Here is an 18164-nt window from a genome sequence, read left to right as displayed (position 1 = left end):
CTTTCAGAGCTGTCACATTTGTGAATGACAATTGCGTGGTCATGCTACACTGTTCCCAAACAATTATCTTCACACAAATAGAGCTTTATTTTTGTGGTATTTAATCAGCTGTTTTTTTGTTTTTTGTGTTTTTTTCACAAAAAAGGCCAAAAAATGTGAAAAAAAATGTTGTTTCTTGCTCCTTTTTTTTTTTTTTTTTCCTGTCAGTAAATTTTGTAACCGAGTAATTTTTCGCTTCACTGATGGGCACTGATGAGGAGGCACTAATATGTCGCACTTATGGGCACTGATAGACAGCACTTGACACTGTTGGGTGGCACTGATAGGTGGCACTAATGGGCATTGATGGGGGGCACTGGGTATTGATCGACCGCAGTGATGCTGATGATCAGTGCCCTGATTACATCCCTAGATGTCCCCCTGTGAGGAGATGCCGTTTATCGGCTCTCCTCACACTGTCAGTGTGAGGTGAGGAGAGCAGATTACCTGCATCTCCTTGTTTACATGTGACCAGTTGTGATTGGACATGGCCAATCACATGGTTAGAGCCGCAGACGTGGCTCTTGACACAGATCGGGGTCGTGCCGTGTCCTAGCAACATGTTGCAGCTGCGATCGCCGATCTGCGTGCCCATTCTGGGGCACCGCCGTAAGATGTCCCAGAACGAGAGCTGCACCGCCCCGCCGTCATTTGACAGTGGGCGGCAGCAAACGGTTAAGGAAGTGGTGTGACATCCATGCTGATATGTCAGTAAGTTTGTAATGCGAGAGGAGACTGAAGGGGAGTGAGGTGAGGAGTAGACAGATTTGGGTGTCATCATTGTATAAGTGGTTTTGGAAGCTGTGGATAGTTATCAAGTGACGAATGTCAAGGAAGGAGGTGTAGATAGAGAATGGGCCCAAGGACAGAGCCTTGGGGGACCCCCACAGAAAGGGGCAATAGCTAGGAGGAGACAGAGTTGTAGGCAACACTGAAAGTGGTTCTGCACCTAAAAAAAAAAAAAAAAAAAAAAAAAAAAAAAAAAAAATATTCAAAGCCAGCAGCTACTAATATTGCAGCTGCTGACTTTTAATAAAATCACACTTACCTGTCCCAGGGTCCAGCGATGTCGGCGGCAGATGACGAGCGATCGCTCGTCTTGCTGCTGCCACCGCCGCCATCCTCTGTCAGGGAATCGGGAAGTGAAGCATGGCGGCTTCACTGCCCGGTTCCCTACTGCGCATGCGCGAGTCGCGCTGCACGTCTCTTCAGATCCCTCGCTGTGTCCTGGGAACTGTGCGTTTCCCAGAACACAACGGGGGTGGGCGGATGGTCTGCGGCGGTCTGCCTGGAAGTGGGTGCAGATACCTGGATTATCCAGGTAACTGCACCCCCCTCCCCCCTGAAAGGTGTCGATTGTGGCACCGGAGGGGGGGAGGCATCAGATGAGCGGAACTTCCCCTTTAGGGTGAAGAACCGCTTGAAGGAGCGCTGTGATAGCTGGGCAGAGAACCAGGATAGAGCAGAATCTTGGAGGCCAAGGGAATGGAGTTTGAGAAGGAACGGGTGGTCAACAGTATCAAAGGCCGCAGAGAGGTCAAGTAGAAGTATTGAGTACTGGCTGTTGGTTTTAGCAGTAAGTAAATCGTTAGTGAGTTTTAGTAAGGCGGTTTCCGTTGAGTGCTGCGAGCAAAAGTCAGACTGTACAGGATCAAGAAGGTTACTTGGTTGGAGCACACGATCTGTCTCTACTCCCCTGACAGAACCGGCATTTGTGTGTTTAAAAATCCCAGTTTTGTCAGGAGCAATCGCGGGTGCCTGGTGAACATCGGCCGTACACAGCGGCTCACGGGATACGGGGGCGCCTGCCTGCCATATTGATTTAAAGAGCCGATGTACCATGACGGTGATTCACGCAGCTGTGCCAACCTGCTGCAGCACAACTGCGGTGGCTGGTCAGCAAGTAGTTAGAGGGCTATGGCCAAAGCTTTATTTTTATCCATTTATTTTTTTGGGCTGTACTTCTTTGGAGCACAGGAGTGTAGTTTGTTCTACACTCCCGTGTTCTGTTTTGAGACCACTGTCAGACTAACATCACTCAGCTGGTCCAGGCTTGGGAAAGATCATCCACCAAGTTGCCTCAGCCTCTCGGCTCCAGTGAGCACTGGAGGGGCAAAGCATATAGGTGATAACTGACAGTCATTGCTGGCTGCTCAGTTCTACCCTCCACTCTGAGTGATCAGCGGGGTTTGATTGCTTAGCCTAGTGCAGGGGACAGATGCAGCATCAGATCAATTCCACACCTTGGTGAGTATACGTTTTTATACCTCAAACTTCTTTTTAGTTTTTCTTCTTTCCGGCTATGAACATTTTATAAACAAGTGTAGAAAATACTAGTTGACCTTGCCAGACATGCACTGGCCCTGTCTAACTGTGAGCCGGAAAAAAAGCAAAAAACAATGTTTCCTCTCTAGTGTAAAATACTACTCATTACAATGTAATGGAGACAAAGTCAGACATGTTTAAAGTTCAGCCTGTGTTACAATCATGGCTGCCTCCATAGATGGAGCAGAAAAGTGAGTGTAGCCACCCAGACACAGGAAGTGCTGCTCTCCTTCTCTTTTTTTTATTTTTATTTTTTTTGTGGTGAAAGGTAATGACTACTGTTTATAGTTATGTTTTTCCATTAGCTTTTATTCATTGTCTCTAAGAAGTTCTAGGAGTTTTCTTCTTCTTTTTTTTTTTTTTTTTTTTTATTCAGTTACATCATTTTTATCTAGCCCATTTTTCCTAGCTATTTTGTGGTTGAATGACAATGTACTATAAAGTTGTGCACTCCATATTGTATCACGGAGAACAGCTTATTCTTTGTGCCCCTTAAAGGTATTTTAAGGTGACATCTGGTTTGGGAACAGTGTGTAATGGAAGCCATTGTGTTAAATAGCTTCTTCTGTCTAGCAATTCTCTGACCGTAGGGACGGAGAGAATAAGACGGCAGTAGACTGCTTTGGGCGCACTTAGTATTTGTGTGGGCAAATTCTCCTTCTAGCTTATTTGTCACAGATTGCTGGCAATATGCTTGGTACAATTAGACTCTCTAAATGTACAAAAATTTAAACAGAGGATTTGATGTCTCCTTTTGTGGAGGGATGCCGCGATTGCGAAATTCTGCTGGGATGTATACATTTTCTGTTCTTCATCCAAAAATGTTGTGGTGATTTCTGAGTAATTTCTGTAATGTGTTAGCAAATTGTTCACATGGCAAATGTGGGTTTTTCCTTTTCTCTATTGTAAATCATTACCAAATGACTTGTCATTGGAGGACATCCACATTATGATTTGTCTTTGAGTAATAACTGTAACATCTGTGTGTGTATATATGTGTGTGTGTATGTATATATATTAGTGTGTGTGTGTGTGTATATATATATATGTGTGTGTGTGTGTGTGTGTGTGTGTGTGTGTGTGTGTATATATATATATATATATATATATATATATATATATATATATATATATATATATATATATATATATATATATATATATATATATATACACACATATTTAAGTTTTTTTTGCCCCCTTTTTCTGTTATTTTTTTAATTTTTTTCAATATTTGTCAAACTTAAATGACTCAGATCGTCAAATATTACACAAAGATAACCTGAGTAAATACAAAATGCAATTTTTAAATTATGGTTTAATTTATTAACCACTTCCCTACTGCGCATAGTCATATGACGGCGGCAGGAACGCTTTGTCCCTCCGGGCCACCATCATTCGACGTCTTTTACTTCCTGATCCTCCAGGAGGCCTGCCCGCCGCGTCACTAGGGACCCCGATGTGTGTGCCCGTGAACACGGCAGGACCGTGGATCTGTGTGTAAAGGCACAGATCCACATCCTGTAAGAGGAGAGGAGATCGATGGTGTGTTCCCAGTACAGAGGAACACCGATCGGTCTCCTCCCCTTGTGAGTCCCCGCCCCTACAGTTAGAATCCCTCTCTCAATCACCCCCTAGTGTTAACCCCTTCCCTGCCAGTCACATTTACACAGTAATCAGTGCATTTTTTTTAATTAGCACTGATCGCTATATAAATGTGGTGCAAATATGGTGTCAGAAGTGTCCGCCGCAATATCACAGTCACGATAAAAATTGCAGATCGCCCCCATTACTAGTAAAAAAAAAAAAACAATAAAAATGCCATAAATTTATCCTCTATTTTGTAGACGCTATAACTTTTTCGCAAACCAATATTGGCCTAAACTGAGGAAAAAAATTGTTTTGTGGGGGTTTTTTTTGGGGGGGATATTTATTATAGCAAAAAAGTAATAAATATTGTGTTTTTATTTCGAAATTGTCGCAGAGGTGATCAAATACCACCAAAAGAAAACTCTTATTTGTAGGGGAAAAAAATTATCTAAATTTCATATGGGTACAGTGTTGCATGGCCACGCAATTGTCATTCAAAGTGTAATAGCGCTGAAAGCTGAAAATTGGTCTGGGCAGGAAGGGGGTGAAAATGCCCTGTATTGAAGTGGTTAAGGCAAAAAAAGTTGTCCAAAACTGCCTGGCTTTGTGAAAAAAGTAATTGCCCCTTTAAATCTAATAACTGGTTGTGCCACCCTTGGCAGCAACAACTGCAATCAAGCGTTTGCAATAACTGGCAATGAGTCTTTCACATTGCTGTGGAGCAATTTTGGCTCACTCTTCTTTGCAGAATTGTTTTAATTTAGCCACATTGGAGATTTTTCCAGCATGTGTGTAAGGTCATGATGCAGCATCTCAATTGTATTTAAAGAGGGATTCCACCAAAAAAAAAAAATATTAAAAGCCAGCAGCTATAAATACTACAGCTGCTGACTTTTAATAAATGGACACTCACCTGTCCCGGGTTCCAGCGATGCCGGCAGCCGAGGCCGATCGATCGGCTCTCGGCTGCTGCAGTCACCATTCTAGGTGAGAGAATCAGGAAGTGAAGCGAAACGGCTTCACTTCCCGGTTCCCTACTGCGCATGCGCGAGCTGTGCCGCGCAATAGGAAATCTCCGCGCTGGGACACCCGTGTGTGTCCCAGCAGACAGCGCGGCAGGGCAGGAAATGGCGTAGATTCCCACGGGAGTCTATGCCCGGAAGTGGGTGTAAATACCTGTCTTTGACAGGTATCTCCACCCCCCTCCCCCCTGAAAGGTGTCAATTGTGACACCGGAGGGGGGGAGGGATCCAATCAGCGGAGGTTCCACTTTAGGGTGGAATCCCGCTTTAAGTCCTGGCTTTGACTAGGCCACTCCAAAACTTAAATTTTGCTTTGTTTTAACCATTTGGTGGTGGACTTGCTGCTGTGTTTCAGATCATTGTCCTGCTGCATAACCCAAGTGCACGGGTCACAAACTGATGGCCGGACTTTCTCCTTTAGATTTTTTTGGTAGAGCTCAGAGTTCATGGTTCCATCAATTGTGGTAAGTCGTCCAGGTCCTGAAGCTGCAAAGCAGCCCCATACTATCACTCTACCACCACGTCTGACTGTTGGTACGATGTTCTTGTTATAAAATGCTGTATTCGTTTTATGCCAGATGTAATGGGGCGCACACCTTCCAAAATTTTTAATTTTTGGTTCATCAGTCCACAGAATATTTGCCTAGAAATCTTGGGGATAATCAAGATGTTTTATGGTTGAAATGAGCCTTTGTGTTGTTTTTGGTCAGCGGTGGCTTTGGCCTTGGAACTCTACCATGGATGCCGTTTTTGCCCAGTCTTTCTTATTTTTGAATCATGAACTTTACTTGAGGCAAGTGAGGCCTCCAGTTCTTTAGATGTTCTGTATTTTTATGACCTCCTGGATGAGTTGTCATCTTGCTCTTGGAGTCATTTTTGTAGGCCGGCCACTCCTGGGGAGCAACACCACTGTTCCAAGTCATCTCCATTTGTGGATAATGGCTCCCCCATGGTTCACTGGTGTTCCAAAGCATTAGAAATGGCTTTGAAATCCTTCATAGACTGATGCATGTACATTACTTTGTTTGTAATCTGTTCTTTAATTTTTTTGATTGTGGTATGATGTGTGGCTTTTTGTGATCTGTTTGCGTACTTCACTTTGTCAGACAGCTTATTTGTGTGATTTCTTGATTCAACAGGTCTGGCAGTAATCGGGCCTGGGTGTGGCTAGTGAAATTTAACTCTGCTTTCCAAAAAAAGTGGTTATCACAGTTCATTCATGATTCAGCATGGGAGGGGGCAATTACTTTTTCACATGGGGCCAGGCAGATTTGAACAGCTTGTTTCCCTTAATGAATGAAGTAATAATTTTAAAAACTGCATCTTGGATTTACTCCGGTTATCTTTGTGTAATATTAAAATTTGTTCTGAATCATTTAAGTGTGAGAAATATGCAAAAAACAAAATCAGGATATATAAATTTATATTATTTCAAATGGGGAAAGAGGAAGGGATTATCACAGTGCTTACAAATAATGGAAGCCAATGTATAAAAGAAAGTATAGGATTACAGTTAAAAACCAAACGGCCATAAGTTCAATGATATTTGCAGAAATGCACAAGAGACACAAAATTAGTATAATCGTATAGCAAAGTTTTATATATAGCATTATGTACAAAGTAGAATACAGTATGCATCAGTTGCCAAAGCTCTCCCCAGAGGAGGGGGAATCTACCACCTCGAATCTCCCGGAGCGGGCCACCGCCAAAAAGGGACCAATCAATCAAAAGGGAGAATTAGCCCTGCGCGGCCACAGAGGACACTAAAGGACCAGGTTAAGAAACTCAACAAAATAAGGAATATATGTATAAAAGGCCTAAAGAAGAGTATGAAGAGATATATAAAGAAGTTTGGTACTAAATTCATAGGACGGTGCCAAACAAAATACTTAAAAACAAATGCAGAGCATGGGGTGAAGGGCGACTGGGATATAGGATGAATTGTATCCGATAGGAACAAAATTAGCAACTCTAAGTGGAGAAAAGGAATAATAATAAAAGTAAAACTAAAAAGGAAGAGAAGAAAGATTTAGAAAATGGGGAGCGAGTATGGGTCGAATTTGTTGAAATAGGGGTCTATGGTCATATATGAAAAAAGGGGTAAATTTTTAAAGAAACAATAAAGAATGTGTGGGGATATTTAAGATGATTTTTGTTACATATATATGAAGTATAAAAAAACTAAAACAATGCTACGATATTATGGAGTGCACCGGACAATTTTCTCAATATTAATAAAAATAAAATGTAAATTAATATGAAAGAACTAAATGTTTATTTTATGAACAAGTACAAGGAATAAGACCAGATGTTAAATATATAATAAGGAAGACTAATAGGATAGCCACTACAAATGGTAAATAATAAACAAAAAATCATCTTTAATAAATTGGTTAGATAATAAGGTAGTGAACACGGACCTAAATAGTTAATAAATTGTAGTAGAGAAGTGACTATAAGTTCAATAATAATCCACCTTAAACAGCGCATAGATATTGCAACAATTGCCCTTCATCACTGGCAAATGCCTCCATTTGGTTGGCGTCTGACGTCACTGACCAAATGCGCACAAGTCCCGCCTGGTCCCTTGAACCACATCAACCAGCAATGCCCCGAGGAAGCGGAAGGGGACGCGGTCGCAAGCGCAGATACGGAAGGAGATCAGCCGAGCACTGCAACCAAAGGACCACCCCCTCTCAACCCCACAGGCAAAAGGGTGGGCAATGGAGGGACAAATACACAAAGGTGCAGGGGGTTGCAATGGGGACCAAATGTGCCCTATCGTATGCCAACCTGTACCGGGGGGGGGGGGGGTGAGAGGGACATTTTTTCCTGTGATGACCTTACTGGCCACCTCGCCAATATCATGTCTTGGTATCGTTACGTTGATGATGTACTAATTAATTGGTCTGACACTGAGACAGTTTCTGCTTGCCATTTCTATTAATTTCAATCTCCATTTTACAATGAATCGCAGTCAAACAAAAATGTTACTTTCTGGATTTAGATGCTGACGGTATAATAAGTTCCTCCCTCTATAGAAAGCCCTCAGCAGGAATTAAATTTTGCATGCTAGGAGCTCCCACCCGGAGCCATTGCTTAGGAGTATACCCTACAGTCAATATTTACAAACTAAATGGAACTGTAGTAAAGATGAAGAATTCAAAAAAGCTGTCAGATTTATATCTTAGGCCTCATGCCTAAGCTGCTGCTGCTGGTAAATGATAGTTTAAAAGATTCAACAGAGCTTGCTGTTAACATCACTTCTATACAAGCTGAAACCTATGTGAAATAGGCCTAAAGGTGAAGATGAGGTTCTTCTATAATGTTGACCTCTAAGTTTGCAATGTTTGTGGGATAAGCCAGAATTCACAGCCTAGTACAGTCTTCAAAGCTCTGTCAGGATGGGGTCAGGAGAACCCTGTGAACTTACTGAAAATCACACTCATCCCTTCAAAGCTTTTGAGCTATTTAGACTGCTTGCTTCTGTATAAGTGGCTGGATGTTTTTGCTTCACTGAAGATGCTGGTAGATTTGCTCTTGCTAAGCAGACACATTAGGATGTTATAGTGGCACATAAGCAGATTCTCCTTTTTTAGACATAACCTGACTGGAAGTTCTGTAAGGCTTCATGTACGCTGCTGCAGATAGACAGACTTTTAGGAGCAGTTGGGCATTTTTTCAGCTGCCTCTGAACTCTGTTATCTTATTTATTATTTTTATAGTCATTTCTAGACAGTTGAGTTTGGAGGCATTTTTTTGGAAAGCAAAAAAAAAAATGCGTTCAGGATGGAGGTTCAGAGGCATTTGAAACACCAAATGCCTATAACAGCTTGTAAGCTTGGGAACGTTTAGCTGTGTTCCGTTTTCAGACGTTTTTAATGGCGATACAAAAAAAAAAGCTTCTAAACTCAGACATGGCTAAATACGACATGTAAACGCGTCAAAACAGACGTTTTTAAACGTCGGTAATTATCTGTTAAGTTAAATCATTCAGGATAGGTTTCAAAATATCCCGTGTACATTAAGCCTACTATTTGTGTGTAGAGGGAGGCCGGTCTTCATTCCTCCACAGGTACTACTGCTGTCTGCTCTCCCTGGTGGGAAGCTCCCATGGCCCCTTGTCTCCTAGCAAAGCTGTAACAGCCAGGTCTCCGATTTTGTGTAATGCTGGCACACTACGAAAAATTGGCCGAGCACGTTTTAGAAAAACTAAGATTTGCCTGTGAGCGCAAACGATAGTACCATCATGTAATGACCGATAAATCCTTCAGTGGACATAAATGAATGCATTTTTTGTTTGTTTTTTTACATAGTGCAGGTAGTTCGGACGGGAAACACATTAACCTTTCAATTTATCGTATGTCAGAAAGTTTCCAAACTTGTCTTTCATTTTTTTCGGCTCAAAAACATCCCAACGATTATCGTTTTTGTGCCCATTAACTGACCGAAAAACAAACTAACTATCGAAATGGCCCAATTTCGAACAATTTTTTGTATAGTGTATGGCCAGCATTAGCCTCTCAATCTCCCCATATGCCTGTAGAAAATCCCAACAGGGGGCCAGTGATGCCACAAAGGTGATTCGAATCTTCAAAGAATGCACAGAATGGATTTTACCTACTTGAGGAGACCATCCCATCACAAAATATTCTAGATGCATTTTGATGACTGGAGACATTTTGATTTTGCCACATTATGTCTTTGCAGAAATTTCAAAATGTATTATTCATACAAGCAATTGTTAAAGCGGAGTTCCACACAAAGTTTTAATTTTTTTATTTGACATATTCACAGTCCTTTCACAGTATTAATAAACATTTTTGGGGGAATTATTTATTTTTTACTGACCAGAAATGCATTGTTGCTGTGTAGTGGCTCCTAATCTGCCACTTATGGGTCCATAGGGTTTCCGAATCACTTCCTTCCTCGCCTGTGCTCCTGGGAAATGTGAGTCCTCATTTCACAGGAGTCGGTGGGCAGTACTGTGAGCAAAAATTGTGTTATTTCCCGACAGGAAATGACGCATTTTAAGGTGGAGCACATCTATGTTGCCATAACATGGCGGGACCTTCCTCAGAGGCCGGTGGAGCATCGCGCATGTGCGAGATCGAGAGGTGCATGCTGGTTACCAAGCTTGCACCTCTCCATCACAAATCCAGGTAGAGGTTGAGATTGGGCTTCACATGCCCACAATTGTCATGGCAATGGGAAGAAAGAGGATTTTCTAAATAGGAAGTATAAAAAATATATATAAAATTAAGATCCACTAGCAAACATATTTAAAGTTTATTGGGGTTATTAATGCATTGATGGGATGCCAGAAAAAAAATTCTGTGGCCTAATTTTCTTTAATGTTTTTTAAATAACATGTTCTACTTGCTCTTTTGCAGTGGATTTGCTGATGTGCCCAGATGCTCCTCTTCTTGGGTGCCTTTTCGCTGCTAAGCTACCTATTTACATAGTTGGCTGCCCTAGGTGTCCAGTTTTGCTAACTGCATTTTGAATGTTTCACTTGTCTTGCATGTTCCTGCATTTCCATTGATTTTGGTTAAATATCTGGCAAAAATGATTACACAGGAATGTGCAAGTACCACTAGGATGTCTGAGGTCAGTTTAGCCTAGGTTCACATGGCTGTGGGTTAGAAATTGTGCGAGTTCAGCTGAACTTGCACAATTTTAACCTGGCAATGCAGTCTGACTTCGGGGGCCATTTGACAGACATCTGTGTGTGTTCATGCACAGATTTCTATTGAAATTGCACCAAAGTCGCCAAAAGTAGCGCAGGTACTAATTTTGGGAATCGGTGCGCCATCGCACCAGTTCGGACAGTGCTATTGCCGGCAACAGCCGCCGATTTTTGGCATGTGATTTGACATGTCAAATTGCATGCCAAATTGGACCAATGTGAACCTAGGCTTAAAGTGCATTTCAATTTTGTAGCCATCTTGGGGTAATACAGACTTTAATTTTACTGACAGTATGTGTGTTATATGTGGCTGCAAAAGCACCATGAATTGACATCTCCACAATTTGGACTGCTTGTGGACAGGTTAAGAATTCCTAAATCCTAACTCTGGGCTTGCAAGGCTCCCCTCCATTTGCCCCCTGGTCACACTTTGAGGTTTTTAAACACATTTTAACACATTTTTTTTGCCATGTTCTGATCAGTGACATCACAGGTCCCAAGTCCTCTTCTTTTTTTTTTTTTTTTTAAATGATATGTGACTGCTCTGTGGATACAAAATTTTAATGTGGCACTGCTCTCTGTGGCATTGGGTGGTGCCTTGCCCCTCTGCTGTCACGTTTGGCACATTTTGGGGGGAGGGGGGAGAGGGTACTAGCTCATTATGAAATACCTTTGAACGAAGCTGTTGCAGCAGTCCCCCCAAACCGCTGACCTCTTCCCTGGCGTTTCTTCCTGGTTCACGGGCTCCAGCTTTGGCTGGAGCCGCACTGAGGTCACTCCCACGGATGCGTGAGTTCATAGCACCGGGGCTCGGAAGGAATGGCATTTGTGGGCCATTTCTTCACCTGTGATGTCACTGTCTGCATGCAATGGAAGTATCTCCTAAACTGTACAGATTTAGGATGTGATGGCTTTATCCTTCAAGGGTTTGCTTAGTTCCTGCTTAGTTCCTAAAGTCTTTGCCGAATAGTTCCAACAGTACAGGAGTGTCTTCCTACAAGGCTTCTGGTACTCCGCAATGGGTGATCTCTTGCAAAGGTAGACCGGGGATTTTTGGTAAATGGTCCACTTTGATTGCTTGGATTGGACTTGATTACAGCCTTTTGTAATCCCCTGTATAACAGAACTCGGGCTTGGAGAAGAAGTAGCACAAACAGTTAAGCCTGGTACACACTACAGGTTTTTTTTCCATTCAACCCAGCAGTTTTTTTTTTTTAACCTTAAAACAGAACTAAAACCACCTTTCCTTTTCAGTCATGGAAGCTACTATCTTAGCTTCTGTTTGGTATGCCACTACCATAGTGCCACACATGTGATCACTTATGACACCAGCCATTTGATGGTTTGACAGTTTGGTTGAGCGCACAAGCAATTGTAACTGTTTTTTGGAACCGATAAATCTCTGGGTTTAGTTCTGCTTTAATGCAGGGATTGCATTAAGATAAAGAACAGTTTGACTTTGGAACCACTTTAAAGTGGAACTAAATTCATTGATTTTAAGGCTGGGTTCACATATATGCGGTGCGGCACATCGCATGTGATTCGCAAAGGAAGAGCACCATATTTCTGTGCTGATCTCATGGGATGTCTGTGCAGTGCAATTTGAGCCATTCATTTGTATGGCTCAAATCGCATAGCTTGCTGTGGGGGCAGGAGGGAGGGGCCAGGAGCACCAACAAGGATTCCAAGAAACAGAGGCTCTGGGCTGCTCTGTGCAAAACCACTACAGAGCAGGTAAGTCTAACATGTTTAAAAAAAATAAAATAAAATAAAAACTTTAATATTACTTTAAAGTGGAGTTCCAGGCAAAATAACAACTCTGTCTTAAACAATAGTACTATATATATATATATATATATATATATATATATATATATATATATATATATATATATATATATATATATATATATATATATATATATATATATATTTTTTTTTTTTTGGTACCTTTTTTTTTTTTCTTCTGGACTTCCGTCCTATGTCACCACAACAAGGTACGTCATTTCCATGATCGCATCGTGGTTGGCCTTTATCTGTTTATTTCGTCTTCACATACCTACTTCTAACAAATCCATCCATCTGAAGTGTTTTTATTTGGGGTTTCTATTGAAGTTACTCCCACACAATCATTGCTCCTCGCCTATGAAATGCAGGCTCGTCATGTAATTTATCTCTCTCCCAATTTCAATATAAGCAGCCACCTATGTAGCCACAACCTCCCTGTCTCTCCTTTATAAGCTTAACAGTCTAGATGTAATTTTGATCCTATGTTTTTTCATAGTTTTAAGGTGTTAAAACCATGACCAATTCTGAGGCTTCTTTGAAGATGCTACTCAGTTCCTTTTTATCAGACTTCTTGTCTCTGTGTTTTCTTGTTGCCAGTGATGCTTGTTTCATTAAATCACATCTATATGGAAATAAAGCTAACCCATCTGGTGAATTATGCAGAAATTTACTTAATTTTGGCAGATATAGGCAGTCACTTGTCATGTTGAAACTTCAGATCTGGAGAGTCGCCATAGCCCATGAAATAACAGTACAGTAGTTCCTTGGATTACGAGCATCATTTGGTCCAGAAGCATGCTTGTAATCCAAAGTATTCGTATATCAAAGTGAGTTTCCTCATAGGATTCAATGGAAACTTGGATAATGAATTCCAGTGTCACTGCTAGTGTATACAATACTGCATGTAGCCAGAGGTGGGGGGAGGCAGGAGACGCTCGGGAACCAAGCTTGAATCCAGCTAGTCTTGCGAGACAACGCTCCCAAATAGAGTCTGGATTTAACAAAAAAGCTTGTATTGCAGAACACTCCTAAACCGCGTTACTCGCAATCCGAGGTTTTCTTGGTATAAACAATTGAGAATGTTTCACATGTGACCAATAAAGTGTTTTCTTTCTAGTCCATTGAGGGAGGGACACAGTCATATTCTGTTGTTATACTACTGTCTACAGGAGGATTGGACCATGGCAGACAAAAATCTGTAGGCTAAGCCAGGATAACTCTTCTTCTACCCAGCATGCTTCAGTTATTTGCTAGTGCCCTTGCAGGATGGACATCTATTATTCAACTCTGTGAGGAAATGTCTCACCCTTTTCTGCTAGTTTATGCCTCGATTCTTCTGCAAGCCCCTTTTCAGCTTCTGGTTAGGGTCTAATGTTCGTTCTTGCCTACCTGTTCCAGTGTTCTCAGAAGCCTTACCCATTAAGTTATGCTGACTTCACGAGATTAAATCCTGGGTTCTCTGTTGGCCTTTAGCAGTCATTTTCACACCCTTGGCAGGCTGTAGTTCCTTGTCATTTTCTGTGTTCTTACCCAGTGAATCTCGTCTTGGCGAGGTGGTTGTCTGTTTTGACAATTTCCTAAGGTACAGTGTTCTAATTTATTGACTTTTATGTGGTTGGTGAGTAGAAGCTTGGAGTCTTTCTACTTGCAAGGATCGACCTGCCCTTGCAAGAATGATTCTCGGGTCCCTTGCCTGGTTCCTTGTTGGCCATATTTGGGTTTTGGTCTTTTCCTTGGTGGTGTTTCACTGCTTGTTGAGTTTAGATTGTCCAGCTTCTTTCTTGGTCTGGTTTCGTGCTTCCTTCTGTGTTGGGTCAATCCTGGTGATTGTGTATGTCTTGGTCTTGGGCATCAGATGTTTTTCCTTGTTGCAGGTTCCCCTGTGAGGAAGGGGATTTTGCTTTATCCAGGGTCAGATTCTGGCTTACGCTCTTCAGATGGCTCTTTGGCTCACCCACCCCTCAGACTGTTTTTGGGTGTCCCAAAACTTTACCACTTGCTGTGTCCCTCTACACAGGCTCCACACTTCTGTGTTATGATCATGCTGCTTGCTACAAACTGAGGCATGCCGGGCAGGGGAGTTTTTATTTTATTTTTATTTTTTCCATGCCTGGTCTAAAGATTTTATTTGCCAGTGTCCAATCTTCCTGTAGCAGACAGTATAACCTGACAACATGCTAACAACTTGTGTCCCTCAATGGACTCCAGGAGAAAAAAAAATATTTTACAGTGCTCACAAAATACTATTATGATCTAATGCAATAAATGTTTGTAAATCCACATGTTGTAATCCGGATGTCGGACCTCAGATGACGTCTTTTTGATGCTTTGATTTGGGTTGGGGAGCGCTTCCCGTACAAAGTTTATTATTCGCCTCAGGAAATTAATATGTGCATGTCCAATGATTCATCCATTTGTACCGCTCGCTCTCTAAACATGAAAGTCTTTTATTTTAATAAGAAACAAAACTAGGAACTACATTTTTACCCATTCTCCTTCTTTTAATTGAAGTCTAACTTTTTATGGTGTCTGAAACCGTCATTTTGTTGGTTTATTTTGATATTTGTAGTTTGTTTCACGGGGTTGTGACAGGCAGAGTACACAATGTCTCAATGTATCTTGTGGTCAAAAATTAACGATCTTCAAGTTTGAAAACTCCTATTTTGAAGAATTCCAGAAATATACTTCCTTGAATTCAGTGAGACATATTTACTATGCCCTGCAAATATACATGGCTGTGTCACACATTTCACAGAGCCTGCCTTCTGAACAATATACTACAATACAATATAAACTGCTAAATACCTTTTCTCATCAGCAGTATATACCGGTAGCAGTCTTGTGACCTCTATCAGTGTCTGGTTAAAGCTTGTAGAAGGCGTTTTCATTCCCCCCTGGCTGCCCTATAAGGGCTGCATGACCCATTGTCTGGACAGTGCTGATTGGCCCTGTGCTGATCACATGCACCCTCCCAAGAAAAAAATAAAAAACTCTCTAGCAATTGACACAAAACTGAGCATAGACATTAAGAAAAAGAGTTTTATGAGCGAGAAGGAGACTGAACAGCATGGATACCATGTCCCAGTACTTATAAAGAGAGAAATGTATAAAGGGCCAAAAAGGGGCTGGGAAATCACCAACCCCCGCGAATTTAAAGGTATAATCACAAATTGACAATTTTTTTTTTTTTTTTTTATATAAAATAAGATAATACAATTTTATTCAAATTTATGCAAGGCAAGTAGTATAGCTTGAACATTCATAAAAACAACAATTTAGTCCATTGATGCATAGACAGGCATATTATCAAAATTGACCAAGATTTCACTTAACCATACAGGGAAAGCGTGAAGAAAGAGCTGCAGTTATTCAACATGTTTCGCCCAGATCAGGGCTTCTTCAGGAAAGTTAATTAAGCAGCCAAAGGGTTTACACTAAAATGATAAAAATATAACATGAATGTTACAACAAATAAATGCGTGAGATAAAGTGTTATATTATTATTACAGTAATCCAAAACAGGGGAAACAAAGATATGATAGTTTATGATATTATTAAGCAATTTATATTAAGTTCAATATTGGCTACAAAAGCAAATACAGTAAGTTATAGTGTCTCACCAAAGTCGCCAAAAATTCCATGTATCGGTAATAAATTTTCATAGAAAAATTAAATCAGGTTAGGATCGAAAGAACAATTGAATTAGGAAAGATGTATGTCGCCAATTGGGTCTGTAGAGAGGAATAAAGGCAGGCAATAAATAGTGGGAACATATGGCCCTGGAGACTAGGGGCCAGTATTATAGGAAAAAGATAATATTATTATGTAGTTCAGAGACTAGATCTATAGAGTCTATAGTGATTATTACCTGAGTAATTTCATTGAATCAATGAGATTGGTTCAAGGTTCTAAAAGAGGTTAAGTGAATATGTCAGGGTAATTCATAACCTGGAGTATTTTGGTAGCAGTAAGGAAAGTTAACAGTTGGTGCTAAAAAGAAAAAAGATAAGAAAGGGCTTAAAATAGTTAATACGAGAGTCTGAGCCTCAGGACCTAGCTGTAGGGTCTATCATATAAAGATCCCCAGCGAGGTCTCAGTTAGGTAGTTTACAAAGGTGGCAGCTAAATGCACACTGGCTTACCCTTGAACTGCATAGAGAGTCCGGAGAGCAGCGTCCAGTCCCAACAATTGCCAAGAGGCAACTGATTGGGATGGGGGGCTTTAAACCTCTCCAGCTCGGCGGCGTCTGACGGGCGGAGAAAGAGGGGAGGGGCTGCCTAGGTCTCTCCTTAAGGCTAAGAGACTTAATGCGCATGCGCGAGACCACGTCATCGCGTTGCACATAGCGCGCGTCACGTGATGATACCATAGCGGCCATTTTGGAAAACCTCCTACCATAATGTATGAATAGCAGGAATCGTTGGCGATGGATAGAAGTGACATAAGACACTCCAGCTAAACGAAAGTTGTATGTCAGCGCAAATTACATAGGGCAAAGCATAAATCGATTGGGGGCATCGGATGGATCAATCTGCAAGTCCAAAGACAGTAGTTTTAAGTTGGCAACAATTTAACAGTTAGTAACAGGGGATAATATACATAAGATGGATCGCATATAAGCACCATCAAGGTAAACCCAATGTTTTGCAAAGCATTATGTGTGGGTCTGCCAGTGAATAAACATCTAATGCAAAACGGCACGCAGATCACATATAAAAGATATAGAAAACATCCCAGATCAGGAATTTAAAGTCACTACGTTTGTCCCTTAAAGCCAGAGAGACCCAGAGAAAGGGGGACATACGGGTCAAAGCTACTGATTGATTCACAGAGCTAATTAAGACGCTGATATCCCCCAGGGCGCCCGTACAGAACCCATTTAAACTATAAGCGACACATTTAATCAAAATTATTCAATTTTGTTCAAAAATTACATTATTTACCAAAAGGTTAGAAAAATCCAAGTGTTAAGTATTGGTGAAGTGGTTAATGGAGTATCAGCGAATTTGGAGAGATTTACAGATGGCAAAGAAGAAAAAAAAAAAAAAAGCCAATTGAATACATCCTCAAAGGAACGGTTTGAAGCTGAAGGCTTCATTTAGGCCAGGTGTATTGGTGGCCTTGAGGTCAAAGATCCAGCGAGCCTCGCGCTGTAAAAGAATTTGGTTATAGTTACCCCCTCGGTCGCCAGGGGTGACATATTCTAACACAAAGAAATGCATTTTGTTATCATCAAAGTTGTGAAATAGTCCCATGTGGCGACTGATGGGAGTTTCCATTTTCTTTCCCCGCACCAGGGAGACATGGTCCCTGATGCGGTGAAAGAAAGGCCTCTTTGTCTTGCCTACATAGTAGGCGCCACATTCGCAGATCATGATGTATACAATGCCTATTGATGTACAGGTGACTGAAAATCTCGGCTTATAGAGTCGTTTATTAGGTAGCAGGATTGAGTCTGAGGCTAGGATATACCTACAAAAACTACATTTATGACATGGCCTAGGTCCTGAGGCTCAGACTCTCGTATTAACTATTTTAAGCCCTTTCTTATCTTTTTTTTCTTTTAGCACCAACTGTTAAAGCGGGAGTCCACCGGGACTCCGCGTTTTTTTTTTTTTTTAAAAGCCAGCAGCTACAAATACTGCAGCTGCTGACTTTTAAAATAGTGACACTTACCTGTCCAGCACGCCCGCGATGTCGGCACCCGAAG

General features: G+C 41.3%; 1 protein-coding gene across 2 annotated transcripts in view; it reads left to right on the top strand.

The window, feature by feature from the left end:
• The window catches only part of NDUFS4 (NADH:ubiquinone oxidoreductase subunit S4), a 207779-nt gene that overhangs the window by 34447 nt on the left and 155168 nt on the right, over nucleotides 1-18164 (top strand). The gene's annotated exons all lie outside the window — the stretch shown is intronic.

The sequence above is a fragment of the Lithobates pipiens genome, unplaced genomic scaffold (assembly GCF_037356315.1).
Source record: "Lithobates pipiens isolate NorthernLeopardFrog02 unplaced genomic scaffold, aLitPip1_a1.2 Scaffold_3, whole genome shotgun sequence".
Lineage (NCBI taxonomy): Eukaryota > Metazoa > Chordata > Amphibia > Anura > Ranidae > Lithobates > Lithobates pipiens.
The sequence above is the reverse complement of the archived record's forward strand: the minus strand, read 5'-3'. Positions and strand labels throughout refer to the sequence as shown.